The sequence below is a fragment of the Eucyclogobius newberryi genome, unplaced genomic scaffold, assembly GCF_026437365.1.
Source record: "Eucyclogobius newberryi isolate DKJ021-1_F unplaced genomic scaffold, fEucNew1.0.hap1 SCAF_4, whole genome shotgun sequence".
Classification (NCBI taxonomy): Eukaryota; Metazoa; Chordata; class Actinopteri; order Gobiiformes; family Gobiidae; genus Eucyclogobius; species Eucyclogobius newberryi.
In genome coordinates, this window is record NW_027316056.1 from 891,228 (window position 1) to 914,435 (window position 23,208).

At 45.5% G+C, this 23,208-nt stretch overlaps 1 long non-coding RNA gene across 1 annotated transcript; it reads left to right on the forward strand.

Moving 5' to 3' along the window:
• Positions 1 to 12,426: 12,426 nt before the first annotated feature.
• LOC140378276 (uncharacterized) lies at positions 12,427 to 14,173 on the forward strand. Its single transcript, XR_011930160.1, has 3 exons — positions 12,427 to 12,680; positions 13,239 to 13,391; positions 13,498 to 14,173. It is a non-coding gene; the product is annotated as an uncharacterized lncRNA (long non-coding RNA).
• Positions 14,174 to 23,208: the final 9,035 nt, after the last annotated feature.

A 23,208-nucleotide genomic window follows, 5' to 3' on the forward strand; every position in this document is an offset into this window, starting at 1 on the left:
TTTAGTGATTTTAGTAGACATTCAGATTGCAAAAATGTGTCCACCAGATGACTTTACATGTACATATTGTGATATCGTGTTTAACATGTCATTTTAACTGTTTCATAACTTGTTTCGTGGACAATTTTACCTTTTGTGTAACTCTTGTGGCCTAAAGCCAGATCTCGTCTCCTTATCAGCTCTGACCCCAGCGTGCGTGCTGATTGGCTGAAGGCACGGCGCCAAAACCCCCGCGGGGAAAGACAAAAGGAAAGAGCAGGGAGTTACAGACCAGTACCATCCGAGCTCCAGAGCGAGTTCCATCCGAGTTTCTTTCGAAGCTCGACCCTCCATCCAGGGTCCCACCAGCAAGGTCCATGAGGCCTTGGGAGCAGGCCTCGGGCCTAGTTAGCGTGAGCGATGCTACGCTACAGGACAAAGACTTTTCCAAGAGAAGCTAATGTTCCCTCCCGGAACTAAGAAACCTGTGCCCGTTTTTAAAAACGTGATTGATGCTGCATCACGCAAAATCAAGCAAGGACCTTTTGCAACTTTTTCAAGTCCACAGCCTTTTAGACCAGCCACATCGGTGGAGCACCCGACGGCCTTTTCATTCGGGAACGCCTCAGAGCCAAGGAGAATGCCTCAGAGCCAAGGAGAACGCCTCAGAGCCAAGGAGAACGCCTCAGAGCCAAGGAGAACGCAGATCGCAGAACCGATCCAGTCCTTCTTTGGCCAGACAACGTCAGAGCCTTGGACCCCACGCAGGCCCTTGGACCCCAAGCAGGCCCGTCTCCTCAGGATCACTGCTTCTGGTTCCGTTCGTATGAATGCACTTCACAGGCTGAATTTCATCTTAGACTTAACTCTAACACACACCTAGATAGATCTAGAACCATCATGTCTAGTGTTTTCCATCTGTTATCAACTCATTTGCATATTCCTGATTCATATTTATCTGTTTAATTCTTTGGTCATTAAATCTTCATAACCCACATTTGGTTAAGTCTTCCTTCATTTCCAGAAAAGGGGTCAATGTCACGGTTACGTTCTCAAACCTTTAGATCAACGATCAAATTAATTTCTAATTAATTAATTAATCTAGATATCTGATTATAGAGTTGTTAAATTGCCGATTATCCGGCTGGTGCCCCATTCTTCTCTTAAAAATATGATTCAAACTTACCGACACTTATGCAGTGTGTCATGTTTGAATTCTTGAACAATTCTTTAATCAATATCAAACCTGAATGCCCCGCCCCCTTTACAAGTGGGTGGACATTCATAACCTTACAGTACTTGTACTAGTATGTTACCCCTATATTAAAGGTTCTGTATCATGCAAAATCGACTTTTCAGAGCGTTTAACCTTCTTACAGTGCTATTGGTACCTCATATATGTGCCCAAAGTGTTTTTTTGATTCCTGCAATCTTTAGCTAGAGACCAGTTTCTATCCTTCTCCTCGGATGAGCAGACGAACGGGGGCTACCCGTGCACGCAGCACAGCCCGTCCGCTCCCGTGCTTGAGAAGAACCGCAGCTATTTGGGCACAGTTAGGATGCTGGGCGATGTCACGGGTTGGGCGGGGGAGGCAGATTGCTCTTCGCGAGGTTGGGGGCAAATCTCAAACTAAGCCGTCTGCATTTCCGGGTTGTGAGCGGGGTACAAGATATGGGTGATATTTTATAACTATTAAGTTATGGGTGTTGCACAACACCCATAAAGGCGCAATGGACGATTTTTCGGCGATTTGAGAACGCAGGCGGAAGTGCACATGCCACTCCCCCGTGTGGACTGATACAACACACACGTGCGTTTGTTTATTAGCGCATCTCTCGTCTCCCGTAGATTTCTGTCCACTTCTGCTTCAGCTCGACCTGTCTTTCTCCGTCTTCATTTTGCCCCGTACACTGAGGGAACTATATTATGATAGATCAATGAGCTTAGACACGCGGAAATGTGGGGACGAGCTTCACGCGGCTGCAGGTGAGCGATAGGTGCGTTTTATGATTGACACGTGGCAGGACTAATTGGCCGTCCACGCCACGAGGAAATAAGACTCAGATTTGGGCCAAAAAAATCGTCCATTCCACCTTTAATTTGATCAAATATGTGACCGGCCGTATGAAACCCAGTTACATGTCTACCCGGAGACATTTTGAGTTATTCACAGATTCTGAAAGTGTGAATTCAAAGCTTTCCAATGATGTCTCACTCATGTAGATCTGATAATATTTGAGTAAGTTGTGGTCATTTGAATGTAAACAACTCTCAAACCATTCACTGAGAAAACGGCCTCTAAAGTTTCTCACCGGAGTGAGCCCAGAGTCACAGGGGGCGGGGCTCATTTGCATCTCATTGAGATAAGCCCTCCCCCTGTCACACTGACAGCCCCTCCCCCTACAGCTGTCACTCAAGACTCAGGAGTGTTATTGATGTGAACTGGACTTGAATCAGAACTAGAAGTTACTATATTAAAATGGAAATACTTGGATTACAAAAGGCCCTGAATAGAATCAAATAATCAAAATGAGAATAGGGTTCATTGCATTTGTCGGTAAACATAATTCACAGGTGATTCAGTGCACCAACAATGGTGCACTGAATGATTCAACACAAACAACAAAAGATAAGATAAGATAGCCTTTAATGTTACAACGCAGTAGATACAGGGGGAAAGGACAGATAACTTATAGGAAGTTTAAAAAACACCCTCAATAGAATAACTCTTATAAACAGATGCCAGGGCCAGGTATACGAACTGCAACATATGAGATAATAGACATCATAGGTACACCATCAGAGTCCAATTACGTCCGCAGCCTCTTTTGCACATTCGTCTTCTGTGCTGTGACTCTCGGCGCTGGGCATGTGATGTCTTTTGCCTCGTCAGCACAGAAAGGCCTGATTTTTTCATGCAGATAGGTCTGCCTGTCAATGTTCAGTCCAGGTGGGACCAGGACATGGAAATTGTCAACCGGAGGCAGAACAGCTGAATTGCGTAGTAGCTGAAATTCCACAGGTTCTGCTTCACAGTGACTTTTCGCACCACACCTGGTCTCTTGGCATCAAAGCTTTAAGCAAATAACAGGACATTTAAGAAATGGCTAACTATTTCACATGAAACACTCATTAACAATTTTTTTTTGTTTGAATATAAATACCTGAAGTGCTGATAGCTCTTGATCTTTGGAAGCCGTCTGAAGAAGGGACTCAGATGCTTCTGCCAGTCGAAGTTCTTGACGAACACTCTGCCATCCGCCGTTCCAACAAGCTGTGGGATATTGAGGTGACTCTCAGGAGAGCTGTTTTCCACTACCTGATGACAAGGGCGACAATGTAAAAAAAATTAGAACAGAAGAAAAATATCTGCACTGAAGTTTTGCCAGGCTAATGTTTACACATTACAGTAGTCAAATAATATAAACTAACCTCAGCGATGTCTTCCAAAGTGTCAACCCTGGTCTTCATGTATGCTCGCTTGATAAGTCCAAAGCCACAATCAGGGGAGAATTTCGTGTGGCCAGCAATGAGGAAGTGGATGTCCATTGTGTGGTGAAGCTTGTGTCCAACACGCCAGGCAGCATACCACAACATGAAATTGTTTTTGTTTTGGCCACTGCAGTTGTCACAATGAAGATCCACGTATTTTTCTCCAACCCCGAAGTTGTTGAAGAAATGATGCATGTAGCTTATAACTTCATTGCTTCCCTTACTTGACGACATGCCTTCGTCAATCAGGAAATTGACCTGCTTCTGCATCCCTTCACAGGAGACACCAAAAAGGCCACATTTTCGTGGAGTCAGGAAATACATTGGCCCCGGCTGCAGAGGGTTTGAGGGAAAGTGTACCTGTAGTTGACAGAGAGAGAGAAAGGAGATTAGATTAATATATATGACATTTGATTAAGACTTATATGTCTCTATAATTGCTATTCTGCATTTGCACTATTATTAGTACCTGCTGTGCAAAGTCGAAGCTGTAATGCATCCTGATGTCTTTGCTTGCTGGCGGTGAGGGTCCGAAAGACAGCACATTAGATTCAGTTGTCTGTCTGCAGCAGCAATCAAAGTGTTGTAAAAAGTCCTCTCACTTTGCACAAGGGCAAGATGATGCACTTGCTTCTGGACAACTTCAGATTTTCTTTCATCTGGGACATTTGCACTTCGTATCAGCTGCTCGTTGTTGCTCTGACACTGCCAACAGAGATCTGTGCGTGGCCTGCAGCTTCTGATGTGTGGGAGAAGCTGTTTCCACAATGATCTGAAGCTTGATGTACAAACTGCAGGCTCACCTGAAAAACAGATGTTGCTTATGGTTAATTATACTCTAATCATTAAAACATGAAAATCACCAAATAATGCTTTACACTTACCAAGCTCCTTAGCAGACTTCACGTAGAGACGCCAAACTGAGGCCTTAGTCACATGGGTTGGGAGCAACTTCACATGCCAGTCCCTATGGCCAGGATGTCGACCATTATGCATTATGGAATGGACTTCTGCATAGTTTTTGATAAACTCTACAACGGTGTGGATGACTTCATGACTGATGAACCTGCGTGAACGTGGCTGTGGGCGCTTCTTCCTCAACCGTGGTGTTGCTCCATTTTCATCATAGTGTTTAATTATGTCAGTCAGGGTGTCTTTGCCAATTCTGAAAAGGGGGAAAAAAAGGATTAGGGTTGACAGTAATATGGGAATAACACGCTTCACGTGGCTAGCTAGCTTATGATATCATGGCTCACCAGGTTTAGACCAAAACAGGCACTCACAACACAAACACGACCACAACAGCACACCAAAACATAACTTTCAAGCGTGTTTGTGATGCCATTTATTCTGCATTATTCACATTCTGACGTTTACGTCGTATTTAAGACTTAAAACGCGGAGGAGCGGGTACGACCGGGGCTAGCGGCGCTACGTGGCTAGCTAGCTTGTGATGGCTCAACAAAACAGGCACTCACAACACAAACACGACCACAACAGCACACCAAAACATAACTTTCAAGCGTGTTTGTGATGCCATTTATTCTGCATTATTCACATTCTGACGTTTACGTCGTATTTAAGACTTAAAACGCGGAGGAGCGGGACACGGCCGGGGCTAGCGGCGCTACGTGGCTAGCTAGCTTGTGATGGCTCAACAAAACAGGCACTCACAACACAAACACGACCACAACAGCACACTAAAACAGGCGTATTTAATATTAATCATTACTTACGCCATGAGGAACAGGAAAGTACTTCTGCAGACTTCCGTGCCTCCTATGAAAAAGCTTGTCCGGGCAAACTTGCGCTTCTTCTGGGGCTTTTTCGTGGACGCCGTCAGCTCAGAAGTGACGACAGAACGTCTGTTTGCTTCCATATGTCCGATAATCCTCATATCCTGCCACTCTCTTTCTGCTGCTAATGAGTCGCTCCGTAGCTTGTACATGAGTTCTGGAGTGAGTTTCCCGCTACACGATTTGCTTGAGAGTAGAGAATTTTCTTTTCTTCTTGAGTAACATTTGCAGTCAAAGTTACGGATCTTTTCCAACTCTTCGTTCTCTCCTGCAAAAGTAACCGTGGCTATAGCGTCTGTTATTTCACGCTCCAGCTCTTCGGCGTGACCGGGCGCTCCTTCCTCTGTCCAAAACCCATCTTCCTCCTCATCTAAGGTCAGCCGTAGACTAGGGATATTTTCCAGCTGGATGAAATCACCGTCATCTGTCCGCTCATCTTCAGATTCAGAACTTAGATAGTCATCTGGATAAGCGGACTTTTCGCAGAAATAATCCAAAAGCGTGGAGCTGTAACAACCTCTGTTAAGCTCCAAAGCGATAGCAGAAGGATCCATTTTTCAACTGATGTTACACAGCGCGTGTTGCTCCCTGTGTTGCTGCTTATCAAGTAGCCATGCGGCTGGCGGCTCAGCCCATTGGCTGACTGCAATAGCTCAGCTGTTCATATGGAAATGCGGTCACACCCCTCTGCACGTCCAGAGAGCGCCCGAAAACACCACATTTTAAACGGCTTTATTTATGCTTTTAATGCTGCAAATACTGTTATCTGATACATCGAATGGCTGGTCCATATCTTCAACTAGCACATTCTGCAAAAAAACGAAAATCACAAATTTGGGGAAAAAAAAGTAAAATGCTGTTTTTCTCAGTTTCACCGAGGCTGACATGGTCCGACAATTCCGGTGGCGAGTCACATATACCCTTAGGGTAGACTACGGAATGGGAAAAATAGCATGATATGGAACCTTTAAGCCAATCATCAATTCCAAACCTGAAGCTCAGCGGTTGCCTCGCTCTTGTTCCTGGGCTGAGGAGATGCAGACTTCTGGACAGGTGCTTCAGACATCTTGATGGGAGTGGATTTGGGATTGTCCGATGTTTCACTCTTCCTCTCCAGCACAGGCACCGGTCTGGTCTCAGCAGAAGCCTCGAGGAGTTTGTCTGGGGTTCTCCTTCTTGTGTTCTCACTTGAGGCATCAGAAGGATCCAGCAAATTATTCATACTGTGGCTTCTGACAGAGCTGTATCAGAGAAAAAATTGTGAAGAAAACAAATAAAGAAAAGCTCCTTTATTTTTTCAAATATTTCTTATGTAGTTTGAAATGTGTTTACAATGTGGGATGCCGTGCTGTGCAATTCATTTTATTTTAGTTGTGATCAATCCAGATTGAATGTTTTATCAATGGAGCACAAAAATAGGCGAGGAAAAACATTAAAAATAATAATATAATATGGGTACTACCGGTTTAATTTACATTGGCTTTTTAAAACATCACAGTATTAGTTACAAATACTTTCTAAGAAAACTTTCTTGAATGAGGCACAGTGTACTCATAATGCCACTAGTGTAGAAGTATTTCCGAAGGCCAGACGAGCTGAATTATCTCTTTAGTAGGATATGTCTTCATAAAACACAAAAAATATCAGATTTTTACATATTGTCATTACATGTACTCATAATTCCATACACAGCACACACAGTAGATTAGATGGATAAGATAACCTTTATTTGTCCCACAATAAAGAAATTCCAGTGTTCCAGACGTATGATAATAAAAATACAGATAACTTATTCATAAAACTCTTATTATTGCACATGATTATGACAGTATTGCACATGACTATGACGCTGAATAACACATGTTCAGGACTAACAGTGTTATAAAGTCTGACAGCAGCAGAAGGAAAGATCTGTGAAACCTTTCCTTCACACAGCGAGGGTGGATCAGTCTCTCACTGAAGCTGCTCTCCAGAGCGGAGAGAGTGTCCTGCAGGGGACAGAGTGTCCTGCAGGGGACAGAGTGTCCTGCAGGGGACAGAGTGTCCTGCAGGGGGTGACACTCATGGTCAACCATAGATATGAATCCAGCCAGGACCCTTCTGTCCCCCACCTCCTGCACCGAGTCCAGAGCACAGCCCAGGACGGAGCTGGACTTCTTGATGACTTTGTCCAGTCCAGCTTCTTCCTCTCCCTCTCTGTGATGCTGCTGCTCCAGCAGGCCACACCTACAGGAGCTGATGCCACCACAGAGTCGCAGAAGGTCTTCAGGAGTGGCCCTGTCACTCCAAAAGACCTGAGTCTCCTTAGGAGGTAGAGCCGTCACGAGTCCAGTCCAGTTTGTGGTTCAGATGAACACCCAGGTTACGTATGAGTCCACTTTCTCAATGTCCCTTCCCTGGATGTTAACTGGTGAGGAGGCGTCTGGTCTGCGGAAGTCCACCACCATCTCCTTGGTCTTCCCCGCGTTGATGAGGTGGTTCACAAAGTCCACAAAGTCCTGCTCCAGTCCTCTGTCCTCCGCATTGTCGTCGTCCGTGTTGAGTCCTATGATGACAGAGTCATCAGAGAACTTCTGCAGGACACAGCTGTCCGTGTCATGTCTGAGATCTGCAGTGTAGAGGGTGAAGAGAAAGGGTGCGAGGGCAGTGCCCTGGGGCGCCCCCACACTGCAGGTCCGAGTGTCAGACACACAGTCTCACTGTGTGAGAAACTGAGGTCGGTCTGTGAGGTAGTCCAGGATCCACTCTGCCAGGTCATAGTCCACACCAGCCGTCTCCAGCTTGTCCCTCAGGAGCAGCGGCTGAATGGTGTTGAAGGCGCTGGATAGAATCCTCATAGCGCTGCCAGGCTTCTCCAGGTGAGAGAGAGAGCGGTGCAGCAGGGAGATGCCGGCGTGGATGACCTCCACTCCAATGCTAGGTCGGTATGCAAACTGCAGCTTATCCATGACTGAGCTCACGGTGGAGCGGAGGTGGTCCAGGACTAGCCGCTCCAGTGTCTTCATCAGGTGGGACGTGAGAGCCACTGGCCTGAAGCTGTTGAGCTCTTTGGGGCGTGGTGTCTTGGGCACAGGTACCAGACAGGAGGTCTTCCAGACCTGTGGTACCACCCTCAACTTCAGACTCATGTTGAAGACATGCTCCATAACTCCACACAGTTCATCTGCAGGACTTAAGGAGCCTGGAGCTGATGAAATCAGGTCTTGTTGCCTTCCTTATTTTAATCCTCTTCAGCTCGCTCCTCACCTGTGCTGCTGTGAGAGAAATTGGTTTGTAGGGAGACTGTGTGCTGGGGGGATGGGTGAGTCCAGGTGGAGTAGTGAAGCAGAGGTGGAGGAACGGGTGTGGGCCATTGTCCAGCTGTGGAAGTGAGAGCATGCAGCTGGGTGGGTGGTTGATAAAATCTCAGGAAGTGCCTCCTTGGTGTTGGAAAAGAACAAGTCCAGTGTTTTCTTGTCTCTGGTGGGGCAGGTAACATGTTGTATGTTGGCAAAACAGATGAGGGAGAAGCGTGGTTGAAGTCACCAGACAAGGAAGAGAGCCTGTAGGTGCTTGTTCTGTAACCTGCTGGTGCAGGAGAGCAGTGCTTCATAAGTATCTTCAGCGTCGGCAGAGTAGGCCATATACACATAACAGCTATCACAATAACATGTGAGAACTCCTGGGGAAGATAATATGGCCTCATGCCAAAGCTTGTGCAGACATGTGCTGTTAAGTAGGATTCTGCACACTGGGCTGTGATCTGATGCAAAGTAGTTATGTGTGTGCCATTCTGATCCTTGGATGCCGGTTGGGACAGAAAATATCGTTTCATAGTGAAGCAAGCTGAGGCTGATGAAAGGCTGACCAGTGACAGGGTTTCATCTCCGAGGTACATGAGCATGTTTGCATTTAATTAATCAATTACTTTGTTTGACTCGTTTCTCGATGAATATTAGTAACATAAACACACATGCCTCTGCTTCTCTTTGAACTGGGCTTCTGCATTGGGAGTGAGTGACTGTTCAAAATTGAGAGAGATACCGTATTTTCCGGACTATAAGTTGCACCTTTTTTATAGTTTTGGCCGGGGTGCGACTTATACTTATATTTATACTTATACTTATACTCCGGAGAAACTTATATGTGAGATTATTTGTTATTTTCACACTTGCAACCTTATTTCATACTCCAGTGCAACTTATGTTAGGTCTTCAAAATATGTGTTTTGGGCCACACCATGAAAAAAGTGCAGTATACGGCTCCTGGACACTGAAGACCTTCTTTGACCCTTATAAGCAGTGAGACGCAGACTTCTCTCCCTCCTGACACACTTTTGTGTTTTTTCACGTAGTGTTCTGATCATCTCCACACAAAGCTGAATGACAGCGGCACAGTAGATAATACCATACTGTACATGGCGGTGCAATTGGAGATCGAGCAGAATCATTTTACAGGGGTTACAGTGGTCGTTGCTTCGTTTAATTTCTTGGTTATAATAAGTCCTTACTTGTATCGTATTGTATGTATACAATATTGTCGTACACGTCTATGTACAGTGGTCATTTTTCTCCAAATGAAACAATTCTTTCAACATAGCAAAGCTTTTCATTTTGTTTTCTTTTACAACCTGGTAGAACTTTTCAGATCTGAGAGTTAAGTTCTGGTTAACTGGTTGGCTGATCATAAGCCAACCAGTTTAATATATTAACATATTTGTTTGGTTAATATGTTTTGATTAGCTGACTCTACCAAGGGATTTTCCACATCCTCCAAATGACTCAACTGTTTGTTATCTGCCAATAAAGCAGGTACAGGTGATTTAAGACGTAGTCTGGAGAACTGCTCCAATCTCAGGTCAAATCTAATAGGTAGACTTAATCTGATAAAGATGATGTGGCTCCCCAAAGTTATGTATATATTTCAATGTAAACCGTTAATGTTACCAAAAGCCTATTTTAAGGAGATACATTCAATAATTTCATCCTTTTTATGGGTCCGAAAAACTCATAGTATAAAAATAACTTGTTATTCTACCCCAAAAAGGAAGGAGGGTTTAATCTCCCAAACATGAAACTTTATCAGATGTTTTAATAGACCGAAAAATTAACCCTACTAATGAAGATCCATGGCTTGATATTGACAATCATCAACTGCAACCTAACAACTTATTGTCAGTTATGTTCTCTAAGAAAAAAGTTAAGACTGATAATTGTGTCATTAATAGAACCATAAATATGTGAAAGAAAACAAAGCTGCTTTTAAGTTCAGTTCCTCCAGTTCTACTGTAAGAAACCTTGGAGTCTTATTGGACCAGGAGCTCTCATTTAAAACACATATAGATCAAGCCTGTAAAACCGGCCCAAATTCAGAAGAATCCGGCCTAAAAGCGATGTTGAAAAACATATCCATGTATTCGTAACGACTAGATTAGAGACTACTGTAACTCCTGCTCACATCAGGTCCTAAAAGCTCCATAAAAAGCTTTCAACTGGTTCAAAATGCAGCAGCAAGATTACTAACAGGAACAAAAAGAAGAGAGCACATTACGCCAGTGCTGGAGTCTCTTCACTGGCTCCTGTCCAGTTTAGAATCAAATTTAAAATCCTCCTCTTGACCTACAAAGCCATAAATGACATGGCCCCATCCTACCTCAAAGATGCTATAGAACCATATCATCCAAACAGAGCTCTTCGCTCTCAGAATGCCGGCCTTCTGGTGGTGCCAAGAGTCTCTAAAAGTACTGTAGGAGGTAGAGCGTTTAGCTACCAAGCTCCTGTGTTCTGGAATCAGCTCCCGACCCATGTTAAATATGCTGACACAGTCTCCTCATTTAAGTCCAGGCTTAAAACGTTCCTCTTCGAAATCACTTATGGTCAGACTAGTTAGGAACAGAAATATAAACCTAGTTTCAGCTACGCTGGCCTAGGAGTAACTATGCTGGGGGAAGTATGGCAGCTTGAGCACTATCCTCTGCTTCTGACTACTTATTCTATCAAACAATATTTAATATTTAATTTCACTTGTGTCTGTTCATTGCCTTTTCTTCTTCTCCCACTCCCCTGCCAGGAGTGGAACAGGCACATCGATGACCTGTGGACCCAGATGATCCTGAGTCTTTGGAGAAGCGGTCTCTACTCCATATAGAGGAGGTTTTGTTGTTTTTCCTGGCCGAGAGAAGAAGAGGGTTTAAGGACAGGGGACCCTGGGACATTGCCAAGTCCCTATGAACATTGTTTATTTGTTTTTCACTGTCGCCCTCCGAGACAACCGCTGTTGTGGTTTTGGTGTTACAAAAACAAATTGAATTTAATTGAATTGAGACATGTGAGTATTTGTGCAATGTGGACCAGGGTATTCCACTTTTAGTTTTTAAATGCCCAGGTAAAAAGTTATAGCAAGCGTTGCGAGGGCTGTTTTTAAAATTTTAACTTTATGTTTTTGGCCCTCTATACAGTAGTAATTTTTGCATTACAACGTGCAAGAGATGGGGAACGTATTCGTGAGCTACTTAGCGCAAACAAGCACTTTATATGGCGCTTCGCGGTCGTCATTCCAATGTAAAGTGCTCGTTTAGTGCGCACTTTTGCACGGGCTTCGCCCGTTTACAACGGTAATGTTCCATTTTCATACTACTAATTAGTATGCACGGGGCGTGCGTGAGTGAAGGAGTGCGTTAGTGAGTGTTTGGAAGTGGGCGAGCACTTTGCGTTTGATTTCGTGCGCACTTTCGCAGCTGTGCTTCGCACGGCCTTACGGAACTAATAGGCCCCCCGCCAGCTTGTGGCGCTCGGGCCTAATAATAATAATTAAAGCCGCGGTAGCGGCGATGATGGCTTTCGCCACACCGCCTTTCCGTGCGAATGCCTTCCCGTCTGTCCATGTTTTCTGCTGCGTTTTGCGGCATACCAAACCACGCTCAGTGATTCACAGTTGATGATTGTGTAGTTTGCGATTCAAATAGTTGTTTGTCCTGACAAACTGCTTGCCTGACCCGCCAGCCCCTCCCACATTCTTTTCAAATGCGTAAGGGTCTGGAACCCGAGTCAGAGCCAATGAAGTAGTCGGACCATAATCTCTCGATCCAATCCCAGGCGGAGCTTTTAACGCGTCACACTGAAGATATGGAAGTAGCTTTTCACCCCCGCTCCAAAACATTCAAGATGGTGGACCCGGCTCGTGACCGAGTGTTTACTTCTGCTCTCGCTTCGGTTTGCAACAATCAGGAAAGTATCAAATCCTTAAAAACAGAGACAAAACTGCGTTGGTATTTCTATTGAAAAGGACGTTTTTGTCACTCTTCCAACTGGATTTGGAAAGAGTTTAATCTATCACTTGGCTCCCGAGCTCTAGGGGACAAGCTGAGAGAGGAAGCAGTGCCTTCAGGGAGAGCTTTGCCAGGCTTGGTGAACTACGCTCCATTGTAATATCTGGTAATTCCTATTAATCAATTAATACGATTAATCAATATAAACTGTGCCAGAATTGTTTTTGTGTAGTTCAAGTACCATGTTCTATTTCCTTACTTGGGAACAAGCTGTAAAATCATTCAATAGTAAAAAAAAAACAAATACAATTAAAATGCAGCAAAGCAATGTAAATACAATAAAGTGTGCCAACTGTATCAGTTTAAGATAGAGTTTAAGTTTAAGATCATAACGGCTCTGAAGAGACTTGTATAAAGCATAGAATTACAAGTAGAAAGTAGCCTACACCTAGTCAGTTTAAAACAGAGTTAAGTTATAGTATAGGAAAACATTAAGGGGCCTTCAGACCGCGGCGTCAAAAGCGTCCAGTTTACATTCAAAGTCTATGTAAACGCGCGTCGAACACCTGCTACGTTTTCCGCCGCGCAATTCCGGCTTTTTCGGCGAAGAGTGCGGCGCGTCGGGGGCGTTTTTGCGTTTTCCGCTCTAGACGCTTTGACGGGCGTATAAGCTTCAAGGCGTCAAAATTATTCACTTTTCTGCGCTTTTCTGCTCTGCCATCAGAGATACGTACGCACGCATTTCCCTGCCCGAGAAGAACGTCGGCACCGCAACAATGGCAGACGGTGTGTCAACACAAGGAGCTTTATGACGTGTCTTTGGTGGAAGACAAGAAGGACGAGCCTGGAGGAGGATCAGAGGAGACTGGACTGCCGGGTAAATTATTACGACTTTGAAACAATTAAAATCTATGTGTTGATAGTTGATGCGGTCAAAATAATTTGCGCTCGTTTGTGTTTGACAAGTTCATTTGTTTATTCAGAGGAACCTGCAGAACGCGGTGGAAGAGGGACACATGAAGGAGCCAGAAGAGCCAGAAGAAGCACCAGCAGGGCTGTCTGAGGGGTTGTTGTTCTCAGTGTTGTGCCTGAACACTTTCATTGAACGAAAGTTCATGAACGCGTTCATAATTGTGGTAAACGTGAACTGAACGCACTGTATTACTGCTGACGAACGATAATTTGAACGCGTTCATTCTGGTGTCTGTGAACGGCACCTTCGTTTTTTTTTATTTCGTTCAATAAAGTGTCAGATTTCTAGAGACTTCCAGGCGAAAAACACTGTTAAGTTGCCCAAAAAGAGCCCATGTCTGGCAAGTGTGAGAGCTCCAGAGGCGATAGATTGCGGAGACAGAGATTTTGCGTGTCGCACCGCACTTCGCATGTGCATCACAACAAAAAACAGCATTGTGTGTCAACAGAGCAGCAGGAGTCGCCCTACTGCGACCAGTTACGTGAGTTTTATGATGAGGTCGGTGAGGATTGGAACAATCTAACATTTATGTGCAAACTTTGCCCAGCAAGTTTTCCCTCATGTTTTTGAGAATATACTGTGGGGTTGAAAGCTGCTGCTGCTGCTAGTGTGGTGCTGAATGGACAGCAACACATGGGGGAAGTCTGTCCCTTCAATGTGAATGTAAATCCTGGGGAAGGATTCAAAATTGGATATGAAGATGAAATCTGACACATATTTTCAGCAATAAACTAATAAAATAATTGCTGCCTGTGGTTGTATTTGGGCTGTGGAAATAATTTAGAAACATTATAGCATAATATTGAAAAAAAGAACTGAACTGGTTCATTTTTCAGCTGTGAACTTAGTTCAAAATTTCAAATTGTGAACTATGAACTGAACTAGTTCATTTTAATATGTGTGAACTATGAACTGAACTAGTTCATTTTAAAATGTGTGAACTATGAACTGAACTAGTTCATGTAGAAAGTGAACTTTCCCAACACTGGTTGTTCTGCTCAACTAACAGAGAGCTAGGCTACGAGCTAAAATGCTAACAAGAGATCTTATCCACTTTGAAATGAGACTTTAAAAATACTTTTATGTATTGGAGATCACATTACGTAGATACAAAACTTAAATTACTGACTCGGACAGCAAAATGAGTGACTACAACCTAATATCAAGCCTAATTCATTGTCGCATAGTCTATCAAAGAAATGTTTACACAATCAGCTGTGCTCTAGAAGCTATAGTGCACGGCTGATTGTGCTTCTAAGTAAATAAGTAAGTAAATGTTATTTATACAGCACCTTTCACAGACAGAAGTCACAAAGTGCTTCACAAAAGAGAGAATAAAACAATAAAAACATAAACAAACTTACAGTGATCAATACATATAAAACAATAAACAGTCAAATCAGCCGCTAAAGCAAAAGTAATTAAAAGGCTCGACTAAATAAAAAGGTTTTGAGCTTTAAAAGCAACAACAGAGTCCAGTGACCGTAGCAACAACAGAGTCCAGTGACCGTAGCAACAACAGAGTCCAGTGACCGTAGCAACAACAGAGTCCAGTGACCGTAGTTACAACAGAGTCCAGTGACCGTAGCAACAACAGAGTCCAGTGACCGTAGCAACAACAGAGTCCAGTGACCGTAGCAACAACAGAGTCCAGTGACCGTAGCAACAACAGAGTCCAGTGACCGTAGCAACAACAGAGTCCAGTGACCGTAGCAACAACAGAGTCCAGTGACCGTAGCAACAACAGAGTCCAGTGACCGTAGCAACAACAGAGTCCAGTGACTGCAGCAACAACAGAGTCCAGTGACCGTAGCAACAAGATTCCAGTGACCGTAGCAACAACAGAGTCCAGTGACCGTAGCAACAACAGAGTCCAGTGACCGTAGCAACAACAGAGTCCAGTGATTGTAGCAACAACAGAGTCCAGTGACCGTAGCAACAACAGAGTCCAGTGACCGTAGCAACAACAGAGTCCAGTGACCGTAGCAACAACAGAGTCCAGTGACCGTAGTTACAACAGAGTCCAGTGACCGTAGCAACAACAGAGTCCAGTGACCGTAGCAACAACAGAGTCCAGTGACCGTAGCAACAAGAGTCCAGTGACCGTAGCAACAAGAGTCCAGTGACCGTAGCAACAACAGAGTCCAGTGACCATAGCAACAACAGAGTCCAGTGACCGTAGCAACAACAGAGTCCAGTGACCGTAGCAACAACAGAGTCCAGTGACCGTAGCAACAACAGAGTCCAGTGACCGTAGCAACAACAGAGTCCAGTGACCGTAGCAACAACAGAGTCCAGTGACCGTAGTTACAACAGAGTCCAGTGACCGTAGCAACAACAGAGTCCAGTGACCGTAGCAACAACAGAGTCCAGTGACCGTAGCAACAACAGAGTCCAGTGACCGTAGCAACAACAGAGTCCAGTGACCGTAGCAACAACAGAGTCCAGTGACCGTAGCAACAACAGAGTCCAGTGACCGTAGCAACAACAGAGTCCAGTGACCGTAGCAACAACAGAGTCCAGTGACTGCAGCAACAACAGAGTCCAGTGACCGTAGCAACAAGATTCCAGTGACCGTAGCAACAACAGAGTCCAGTGACCGTAGCAACAACAGAGTCCAGTGACCGTAGCAACAACAGAGTCCAGTGATTGTAGCAACAACAGAGTCCAGTGACCGTAGCAACAACAGAGTCCAGTGACCGTAGCAACAACAGAGTCCAGTGACCGTAGCAACAACAGAGTCCAGTGACCGTAGTTACAACAGAGTCCAGTGACCGTAGCAACAACAGAGTCCAGTGACCGTAGCAACAACAGAGTCCAGTGACCGTAGCAACAACAGAGTCCAGTGACCGTAGCAACAACAGAGTCCAGTGACCGTAGCAACAACAGAGTCCAGTGACCGTAGCAACAACAGAGTCCAGTGACCGCAGCAACAACAGAGTCCAGTGACCGTAGCAACAAGATTCCAGTGACCGTAGCAACAACAGAGTCCAGTGACCGTAGCAACAACAGAGTCCAGTGACCGTAGCAACAACAGAGTCCAGTGATTGTAGCAACAACAGAGTCCAGTGACCGTAGCAACAACAGAGTCCAGTGACCGTAGCAACAACAGAGTTCAGTGAGCGTAGCAACAACAGAGTCCAGTGACCGTAGCAACAACAGAGTCCAGTGACCGTAGCAACAACAGAGTCCAGTGACCGTAGCAACAACAGAGTCCAGTGACCGTAGCAACAAGAGTCCAGTGACCGTAGCAACAACAGAGTCCAGTGACCGTAGCAACAACAGAGTCCAGTGACCGTAGTTACAACAGAGTCCAGTGACCGTAGCAACAAGAGTCCAGTGACCGTAGCAACAACAGAGTCCAGTGACCGTAGCAACAAGAGTCCAGTGACTGTAGCAACAAGAGTCCAGTGACCGTAGCAACAACAGAGTCCAGTGACCGTAGCAACAACAGAGTCCAGTGACCGCAGCAACAACAGAGTCCAGTGACCGTAGCAACAACAGAGTCCAGTGACCGTAGCAACAACAGAGTCCAGTGACCGTAGCAACAACAGAGTCCAGTGAGCGTAGCAACAACAGAGTCCAGTGACCATAGCAACAACAGAGTCCAGTGACCGTAGCAACAACAGAGTCCAGTGACCGTAGCAACAACAGAGACCAGTGAGCGTAGCAACAACAGAGTCCAGTGACCATAGCAACAACAGAGTCCAGTGACCGTAGCAACAACAGAGTCCAGTGACCGTAGCAACAACAGAGTCCAGTGACCGTAGCAACAAGAGTCCAGTGACCGTAGCAACAACAGAGTCCAGTGACCATAGCAACAACAGAGTCCAGTGACCGTAGCAACAACAGAGTCCAGTGATTGTAGCAACAACAGAGTCCAGTGACCGTAGCAACAACAGAGTCCAGTGACCGTAGCAACAACAGAGTTCAGTGAGCGTAGCAACAACAGAGTCCAGTGACCGTAGCAACAACAGAGTCCAGTGACCGTAGCAACAACAGAGTCCAGTGACCGTAGCAACAACAGAGTCCAGTGACCGTAGCAACAAGAGTCCAGTGACCGTAGCAACAACAGAGTCCAGTGACCGTAGTTACAACAGAGTCCAGTGACCGTAGCAACAAGAGTCCAGTGACCGTAGCAACAACAGAGTCCAGTGACCGTAGCAACAAGAGTCCAGTGACTGTAGCAACAAGAGTCCAGTGACCGTAGCAACAACAGAGTCCAGTGACCGTAGCAACAACAGAGTCCAGTGACCGCAGCAACAACAGAGTCCAGTGACCGTAGCAACAACAGAGTCCAGTGACCGTAGCAACAACAGAGTCCAGTGACCGTAGCAACAACAGAGTCCAGTGAGCGTAGCAACAACAGAGTCCAGTGACCATAGCAACAACAGAGTCCAGTGACCGTAGCAACAACAGAGTCCAGTGACCGTAGCAACAACAGAGACCAGTGAGCGTAGCAACAACAGAGTCCAGTGACCATAGCAACAACAGAGTCCAGTGACCGTAGCAACAACAGAGTCCAGTGACCGTAGCAACAACAGAGTCCAGTGACCGTAGCAACAAGAGTCCAGTGACCGTAGCAACAACAGAGTCCAGTGACCATAGCAACAACAGAGTCCAGTCCGTAGCAACAACAGAGTCCAGTGACCTTAGCAACAACAGAGTCCATTGACCGTAGTTACAACAGAGTCCAGTGACCTTAGCAACAACAGAGTCCAGTGACCGTAGTTACAACAGAGTCCAGTGACCTTAGCAACAACAGAGTCCAGTGACCGTAGCAACAACAGAGTCCAGTGACCGTAGCAACAACAGAGTCCAGTGACCGCAGCAACAACAGAGTCCAGTGACCGTAGCAACAACAGAGTCCAGTGACCGTAGCAACAACAGAGTCCAGTGACCGTAGCAACAACAGAGTCCAGTGACCGTAGCAACAACAGAGTCCAGTGACCGTAGCAACAACAGAGTCCAGTGACCGTAGCAACAACAGAGTCCAGTGACCGTAGCAACAACAGAGTCCAGTGAGCGTAGCAACAACAGAGTCCAGTGACCATAGCAAAAACAGAGTCCAGTGACCGTAGCAACAACAGAGTCCAGTGACCGTAGCAACAACAGAGACCAGTGAGCGTAGCAACAACAGAGTCCAGTGACCATAGCAACAACAGAGTCCAGTGACCGTAGCAACAACAGAGTCCAGTGACCGTAGCAACAACAGAGTCCAGTGACCGTAGCAACAAGAGTCCAGTGACCGTAGCAACAACAGAGTCCAGTGACCATAGCAACAACAGAGTCCAGTGACCGTAGCAACAACAGAGTCCAGTGACCGTAGCAACAACAGAGTCCAGTGACCGTAGCAACAACAGAGTCCAGTGACCGTAGCAACAAGAGTCCAGTGACCGTAGCAACAACAGAGTCCAGTGACCGTAGCAACAACAGAGTCCAGTGAGCGTAGCAACAACAGAGTCCAGTGACCGTAGCAACAACAGAGTCCAGTGACCGTAGCAACAACAGAGTCCAGTGACCGTAGCAACAACAGAGTCCAGTGACCGTAGCAACAACAGAGTCCAGTGACCGTAGCAACAACAGAGTCCAGTGAGCGTAGCAACAACAGAGTCCAGTGACCGTAGCAACAACAGAGTCCAGTGACCGTAGCAACAACAGAGTCCAGTGACCGTAGCAACAACAGAGGCCAGTGAGCGTAGCAACAACAGAGTCCAGTGACCATAGCAACAACAGAGTCCAGTGACCGTAGCAACAACAGAGTCCAGTGACCGTAGCAACAACAGAGTCCAGTGACCGTAGCAACAAGAGTCCAGTGACCGTAGCAACAAGAGTCCAGTGACCGTAGCAACAACAGAGTCCAGTGACCATAGCAACAACAGAGTCCAGTGACCGTAGCAACAACAGAGTCCAGTGACCGTAGCAACAACAGAGTCCAGTGACCGTAGCAACAACAGAGTCCAGTCACCGTAGCAACAACAGAGTCCAGTGACCGTAGCAACAACAGAGTCCAGTGACCGTAGCAACAACAGAGTCCAGTGAGCGTAGCAACAACAGAGTCCAGTGACCATAGCAACAACAGAGTCCAGTGACCGTAGCAACAACAGAGTCCAGTGACCGTAGCAACAACAGAGGCCAGTGAGCGTAGCAACAACAGAGTCCAGTGACCATAGCAACAACAGAGTCCAGTGACCGTAGCAACAACAGAGTCCAGTGACCGTAGCAACAACAGAGTCCAGTGACCGTAGCAACAAGAGTCCAGTGACCGTAGCAACAACAGAGTCCAGTGACCATAGCAACAACAGAGTCCAGTGACCGTAGCAACAACAGAGTCCAGTGACCGTAGCAACAAGAGTCCAGTGACCGTAGCAACAACAGAGTCCAGTGACCATAGCAACAACAGAGTCCAGTGACCGTAGCAACAACAGAGTCCAGTGACCGTAGCAACAACAGAGTCCAGTGACCGTAGCAACAACAGAGTCCAGTGACCGTAGCAACAACAGAGTCCAGTGACCGTAGCAACAACAGAGTCCAGTGACCGTAGCAACAACAGAGGCCAGTGAGCGTAGCAACAACAGAGTCCAGTGACCATAGCAACAACAGAGTCCAGTGACCGTAGCAACAACAGAGTCCAGTGACCGTAGCAACAACAGAGTCCAGTGACCGTAGCAACAAGAGTCCAGTGACCGTAGCAACAACAGAGTCCAGTGACCATAGCAACAACAGAGTCCAGTGACCGTAGCAACAACAGAGTCCAGTGACCGTAGCAACAACAGAGTCCAGTGACCGTAGCAACAAGAGTCCAGTGACCGTAGCAACAACAGAGTCCAGTGAGCGTAGCAACAACAGAGTCCAGTGACCGTAGCAACAACAGAGTCCAGTGACCGTAGCAACAACAGAGTCCAGTGACCGTAGCAACAACAGAGTCCAGTGACCGTAGCAACAACAGAGTCCAGTGACCGTAGCAACAACAGAGTCCAGTGACCGTAGCAACAACAGAGTCCAGTGACCGTAGGGAGAGCGGAAGATCATTCTAGAGTCTGGAACAGCCTGGAAGGTTCTGTCTCCTCCGGTCAGAAAACGAGTGCGAGGAACCAACAGTTTCTGATCCAAAGACCTCAGTGAGCGAGGGGGAGTGCACGGTTTAATCAGATCGCTGATGTACAAAGGGACCTGACCATGCAAAGCTCTAAAAGTCAGGACTAGAATTTTAAACTGTTTCCATGGAGACCGGCTCCAGTGAAGGGCTCTGAGGGTGAAATGTGGCCCTTCTATTTGTGCGGGTCAAGATCCTCGCTGCAGAGTTCTGGACCAGCTGCAGACGAGAGAGTTCCTTCTTGTTTAGACAGGAAAACAAACTGTTACAATCGTCTAAAAGTGAAGAATTATGAATTATAAGTTCCAGATCATTTTGAGACACCATTTTCTTGAGTTTAGAGATTTTCCTCAACTGAAAGAAACAGTTCCTCGTCAACAGCTGGAGTGGTGCTCTAAAGACATGTCTTTGTCAAAGACAACACCCAAATTTCTAAGACTTTAGCAGTCTGACCTAAAACACCCAAGTACTGGTTTATCCCTGGAATGGCATCATCAGGGGCAGTAATCAGAGTTTCTGTTTTGTCAGCATTTAGCTGCAGAGTTTTGACTCAGCCGTTGTTTTATTTGCACTAAACAACTGACCAAGGAGTTCAGCTTCTGGATCTCAGAAGGTTTAAAAGAGCTGAATATCGTCATGAACAGGTGGTAGGAGACATCTCTAAACTCTTTAATGATCATTTCCAGGGGGATAATATAAAGTAAAAATAAGACAGGACCTAAAACGGAGCCCTGAGGAACCCTACAAAGCAGATCAGCTGAATCAGAAGTTATTTGGTTTGCAGCAACACTAAAGCTCCGACCGGATAAATATGAGGAAAACCAATGAAGAACTGACCCTGATCGTCCAATCAGGTCCCTCAATCAGTTTAACAGGATATGATGGTCGACAGTGTCAAAGGTCAACCGTGCAGACAGATCCAACAGAACTAAAACAGTGCATTTCCCAGAATCAGCATCATAATGTCACTAGACACTTTTATCAATGCGGTTTCCGTAGAATGATGTTTGTGGAAACCAGATTGAAAAGAGTCGTAAATGTTAGACTGATCAAGGAAATCTGACAGTTGTTCAGAGACCACCTTCTCCAGGATCTTGGACCCGACAGACCCAAAACGTTTCAGAACCATTTCAAAGCTCACTTTCTTATCCAAGTTTGTCTTTTTCAGTAAAGGCTCAACTATGGCATGTTTAAATGGACCAGGAAACACAACGGGAGAAAGAGAGAGATTTACCATTTTGGTACCCCAGGGGCCAATAACATCAAACACTTTAAGGAAGAGCCTGCAGGGAAGGATATCTGATGTACAAGAGGAGGATTTCATCTTGGTCACCAGAGCTGAGATGTCCTCTAGAGCAGGGGTGTCAAACAGCCGGATCCGGCCCGCCAAACGTTTTGAATTAATATTTAAAAAAATAATAATAATAATAATTTGTTCATAGAACCGTAGTTACATCCGTAACCGTTGTTAGCGCTAAAACTACACGTCCCACAATGCCGCTGGTGGCCGCCCCTCCCCCTTTTCATTGCCGTGTGTGCTGCGGAGGGAGAAGCACTTTGCGCACTTTACAACACTTACGCACCTCAGAGCAGAGGTCTGAGCGAGGACAGAGACATGAGGCTTTAGGAAACACGTGGAAGAAACAAAGAAGACGGTTTTGTGGATGTTAGAGCTGTGCTAAAAATGGAGCTAACAACAAGAAAATTAACTTCTGTGATGATGCTCTGTGAGTAAAACATCCTCTACAAACCTGGACAGATTAGGAGCCACAGGTAAAAACACAGGTCTGAGTGTGATAAAGTCTGAACATGACTGTGACACTAATGTGACTATGACACAAACACAATGACCTCATTTGAGTCACTAAATGAATCATTTGTCTCTGAGATCATCTTAAACTATGAAAATAGAAGCTCATGTTGAGTTTGAGCAGAAACATGTTTGTGATATGAACGTTTCACATCATAAATCACATCAAAAGTCCATGTTCCTGTTCCTGCTGCTGCTGAACATGGACTCAGTCTTTCACCTGCTGCACATTTGTGCAACAGTCTCACAACTATAACGGCTGTAAAAAAGCTATTTATTTATTATATTTTGTATTGTTTTATTTTGTACATAATATTTGGCCCACGATTTGACAAAAGATTTTGGTTTGATGGAAACTGTGGCTCATGCACTGAAGGTGTAACTTAACCTCCTTAAACGCTCCACGTGTGTTTGTATTTAGTGGTGTGTCAGTTCAGGTGAACAGAGAACTACAGAGAACTACAGAGAACTACAGAGGACTACAGATAACTACAGATGACTACAGAGAACTACAGAGAACTACAGATAACTACAGATGACTACAGATGACTACAGAGAACTACAGAGAACTACAGATGACTACAGAGAACTACAGAGGACTACAGATGACTACAGAGAACTACAGAGGACTACAGATAACTACAGATGACTACAGATGACTACAGAGAACTACAGAGAACTACAGAGAACTACAGAGGACTACAGATAACTACAGATGACTACAGAGAACTACAGAGAACTACAGAGAACTACAGAGGACTACAGATGACTACAGAGAACTACAGAGAACTACAGATAACTACAGAGGACTACAG